This window comes from Dromiciops gliroides, chromosome 2 (assembly GCF_019393635.1).
Source record: "Dromiciops gliroides isolate mDroGli1 chromosome 2, mDroGli1.pri, whole genome shotgun sequence".
Taxonomy (NCBI): Eukaryota; Metazoa; Chordata; class Mammalia; order Microbiotheria; family Microbiotheriidae; genus Dromiciops; species Dromiciops gliroides.
In genome coordinates, this window is record NC_057862.1 from 310,843,104 (window position 1) to 310,848,462 (window position 5,359).

Here is a 5,359-nt window from a genome sequence, read left to right on the forward strand (position 1 = left end):
CAAAAAAAATTAAATTAAATTAAAAAATAAAAATAAAAAACTCACAAAAGAATGTGCTGAAATCATCTTCCAACCAAGGACAGCTTGGAAGGTTGGAAGGAGGGAGCTGCTGTGCCAGGAGTGGAGCTCAACCCCACAGTCACCCTGACACAGATCCAATCCCAGGAAGGCCTCATCAGGGAAAGAGACCCCCAAGAGCCTCTGAATCAGCTGCAGTGCCAGTGTCGTCTGGAACTAAGCTCAGTCTGGTGAGAAGGCTGGGAGGGGAGAGATTACAGGGGTCTATGCTGGTACTGAGGCAGAACTTGGGTTTTTCACCCCTGCTGGGAACCAGGAGGTAGGCTTGAGTAGCAGTGGCACAGGTGGGGGAGGGGCACAGGCTCATCAGAACTGACAACCACAACACACAAAGCTGGTTGATTAGCAAGTTTGTCTGGGGTCATCTACTGACCAGGGAACAGGTGAGGTGAGTGAAGAACCTGATCCTCCTTAAATCATACCACCTGGGACCTTCTGAAGCTTGGAATAGTGCAGCCTGGAAACAGTGCCCCACTTTAAGAAGCTAAAAGCCAAGTAAAAGAAAGGCAAGATGAGCAGACAGAAAAAGGTGAGCACCATAGAAAGTTTCTTTAGCAAAAAGGAAGAACGAGGAGCACCCTCAGAGGAAGATATCAACATCAGGACCCCTATATCTAAAGCTTCCAAGAAAAATATTAATTGCTCTCAGGCCATACAGGCACTCAGAAAGGACTTTGAAGATAAAGTTAGAGAGGTAGAGGAAAAAATGGAAAGAGAAATGAGGGTGATGCAGGAAAGACATGAGAAAAAAGTCAACAGCTTGAAAAGCCAAATTGGCCAAATGGAAAAGGAGGTACAAAAGCTCTCTGTTGAAAATAATTTCCTAAGAATTAGGATTGAACAAATAAATGACTTTATGAGAAGCCAAGACACAATAAAGCAAATCCAAATGAATTAAAAAATGGAGGGCAATGTGAAATATCTTCTTGGAAAAACTGCTGACCTGGAAAATAGGTCCAGGAGAGACAATTTGAAAATTATTGGTCTACCTGAAAACCATGATCAAGGAAAGAGCTTAGATATCATCTTCCAAGATATTCTTAGGGAAAATTGCCCTGATATTCTAGAAGCAGAAGATAAAATAGAAATTGAAAGAATCCACCGATCACCTCCAGAAAGAGATCCCAAAAGGAAAACTCCTAGGAATATTATAGCCAAATTCCAGAGCTCTCAGGTCAAAGAGAAAATATTGTAAGTTGCCAAAAAGAAAGAATCCAACTACTGTGTAGCCCCAGTCAGGATAGCATAAGATCTAACAGTTTATACATTAAAGGACCAGAGGGCATGGAATATGATATTCCAGAGGGTAAAGGAATTGGGATTACAACCAAGAATCACCTACCCACCAAAACTTTCATAATCTTTCAGAGGAAAAAATGGGACTTTAATGAAAAAGAGGACTTTCAGGTATTTGTGCTGAAAAGACCTGAACTGAATGGCAAATTTGACTTTCAAGTACAAGACCCTAGAGAACCATAAAACATTGGAGTTGGGGAACATGCCTGGGGTTGTAAAGTGGGTGACTGTCTTGTGTCTGAGGCCGAGTTTTGGCTGGGTCCAGGGTGGATGCTTTGTCTACTTCATCACCTAGCTGCCCCATGATGACATCTTTAGGGTTAAATTGAGGGGTAAGGGGAATGTACTGGGGGAGGGGGGAGGGCAGGCGTGAAATCCTACATGCAAAACATTATTCCCATTACACAGATAAGGAAAGTGATACTCAGTGTTTAAGTGACTGGATCTGCCTCAAGAGCCATACATTTGAATGCTATTAACCTAACAAGACAAAAGGTGGATTTCAAGTTGGAAACTTGAATCTTAGATGTGCTACTCTCACAATCTGGGCCAAGAAACAGGTCATGATGAGGTAGCATAATATACTGGAAAGTGTATTGCCCTTAGAATCAGAACACCTGAAATCTCATTATTTGTAATGTAATCAGATTCTAGCTAACTCAAACACTTTCCTAAATTCTGTCCTCAATTCAGTTCTGAACCTTAAAAATATCTCTAACCATACTCTCAAAAACAATTTAAAATCTAAATAGGAACATGGTTACTTACAATGCTTATCAATACTAACCAACCACCTTGACAACAAAATTCCAACTTCAGGGGCCATCACCTTCAATTATTTCCATTCACTGTCTGTGACATCACATGACATCACAATTAAACCTATGACTATACACCTGTTTTAGATAAATCCTTATGGGTTATCCTATAGACTCATGCTGGATCACATAATCTCACATACATGTATCTGGTGATGAAGGGTACAAGGAAGCATACCAATGACACAAGGATTGCTGTGTAATAATAAAGCTCTACTGGCCTGTGATGGAGAAGGTATGAGCTCTTTCATGGGGCCCAGACACTTTCCTTTAGGCTGAATTACTAATAGCATCTAGCTGAGCATTTCATTTGTTTTCTGTACTGAGATAGGGAGGAGGCAAGGATTTTTCTCTCCTTTTTGTCTACACTGATTGTTAGTGAAAATGACATTAGTGAATTTGGTCAAATGAATTTCATTCTTCCTGATTTTTCTAGGATTTTATTTCCATCATAGAGCTATATTTCAATTGCAGACAAAGCTTTAATCAAACTTGATCTATGAAAATTCAGATTTATAAAACGCAAATGGGGAAGGGGTAATTGTTTTATAAAAATGCTGATACTGAGACATTCAGAAATCTGCTTTAATCAGACCAATCTTGAAGTTCTCTTTCAGCCCTTCCGTGTCCCCCCCCCCCCAGGCCTACATTATTAATTCCTTTTGTACTTGTGGCACTTTTGTGATATCAATCTATACTGTATACTGTCTTAGCCAGTCACCAGTTCATGAGTATAACCCTAGCTGATTGGAATAAGAATTCTGAGCTCTAACTCCTCTTTCTCTCCCCCTGTATTTTATAATTAGCAGAATTGAAGATAGACTCTGAGGGCATGCATATGTGAAGTGGGATTGCTTAGAATACTGCTTCACTGCAGCTGCTACCTTCTACCACTGAGAGTCTTAAATTAATTTCTCTTTTAGAGCCAGAAGGTACCACAGTGGATAGTACTGGGCCTGACCTGGGTTGTTTGTTGTTTTTTTTTATGATGCTCTATCATTACTTTTTATTATTTTAAAGTCCAATATCACACCTTAGTACTACAATAGCCATATAAAACACTTAAAACAACTACTATCAATCCCATTTTACAGATGTTAAGTGACTTGCTCAAGGGTCACACCACAAGTTAGTCATACTGCTAAGACTATATTACAGATCTCTTCTCTCCTATGTACTTATTAGGAATTCTCTAGTTGTTAAAAACTAGGAAAACCAATTTTTAGGAAATGTAAATACAAATATTAAATGACTGCCTAATGTTTTAGCACATTAATAGTTATAACAGCATAATATAGGAACAGCTTAATTATGAAGTAGTGGGAAGAATACTGATGGAGTCAGGAGCTGAGTTGAAATCCTGATTCTGTAATTCATAGAGTTGAACCTCAGTTTCTTCATCTATAATATGAGGATGAACTACATAACTCCTAAGGTTCCTTCTAGTTCCAAATTTCCAATAATATTCTATGATTCTTATATGGGATATGTTTTCAGTGAAATATTCTCTTGCTGTTAAATGTACTTACTCTTCCCAATTCCGTTTAAGAAAAAAACCAGTTACTTCCTATTTGGAACTGAAAGAATTAAAGTTTGTTTTTGGTAATTGCTTGTTAAAATGAAGCTGCTTATACCTGAGTACTTGGTACATCATATGAAGGAAAACTCATCTGTGAAGTTAAGACAGCTTCTTCTGTTCATCTTCTATTGATCAATATCCATCATGACCTGGTCTAACAACATGCAGAATTTTTTCATTTAGATGATTGTTTATGTAAATTCACCCCTTGGGATCTGACCTGGGTTTTAATACAGTGGATAGTATTGGACTTGGAGTTAGGAATCTTTGGGTTTGAATACTCTTTCTGATACTTAATGTGTGACTGTGGAATCAATCATTTAATCCTTCTGAACCTTGGTTTCCTCATCTATAAAATGGGCATAGGTATATAAAATAGGTACTTACTTAACCGAGTTGTTATGAAGTAACATTTGCTTTGCTTAAAGCTATATATAAATGTCAGCTCATTGTTATTATGCCTCCTCAGTAAAGAAAAAAATTGTCAACAAAGATAAAGGGGAATTTCTTGCTACCCTCACTGGTCAAGGAGGAAAATGTCTAGTGAACTTTCCCTTCCCCCAAATACAGAGAAATGGAAATCCTGGAAAGAAAAGAGATCTGAGCTCTGGGTATGTATGGCTAACTCCTTTAACTCAGTGGCCTCACTTCAGTTTAACAACCATTTTGTTGAGCTCCACCCATAGAATTTTAGAGTTGGAGGGAATCTTATTATTTACCTTCAACAGGGTTCTCAACTGGAAGCTCATCGTTGCTTAATCTAGTTAGCAGGACTTTGGCCAAGAATTGGAGAGAAGGGAGAAACAGGATGCTGAAGGGGTCAGTTTTTAGGTGTACAGGTTAAGAAGTGTTTGAAGACCTTTGATACTAACAAGCCTTGTAAGGTACAACTAACTCCCTGAACTGGCCCGAGGTGAAGTGACTTTGCTAAGGTTTGTTTACACAGCTAATGAGTGACATCAGGGACCCCAACCAGAGAGGCAAACATAGTGGAAACGACTTCTCTTGACATCCATTTTCTCATTTGCAAATGTGGGATGATGTCTGAGGTTCTCCATGATATCAGAGCAAATGAGGGGGGAGCAAACAAACTGTAGAGACCTAGGGAGCTTGCTGGGGGCACTTAGAAGTAGCTTAGCAGAAAGAGCCCTAGAACCATGCCTATGAACGAAATGAATGAATGGGATGGATGGATGGATGGATGGATGGATGGATGGATGGATGGATGGATGGATGGATGGATGGATGGATGGATGAAAGCTCTATTCTCTGGTATGATTTTAGGCAAGCCACTGAGCCTCAGCTCCCTACTCTGTAAAATGAGGAAGGGGTTGTCTGCCTTGCTAACCAACCAACCAGGACTTGCCCACTCACCCACCCAGTTCTAAACTCCAAGGCCCAGCTGTGCTGGAGATGCCCTCGGTTTCCATCTCTACTCCCTCCTCCTCCTCCTCCTCTTCCTCCTTCCCTGCTCTCCGTCTTCCGGCCGTTCCGGCTCTGACAACCTCCACCCTGCAGGGGGCGCAGTTCCCGGAGCCTCGGCGGCTGCGCGGCGCCCTCTCTCCGGCCGTCGGCCCCGCCCTTCCCA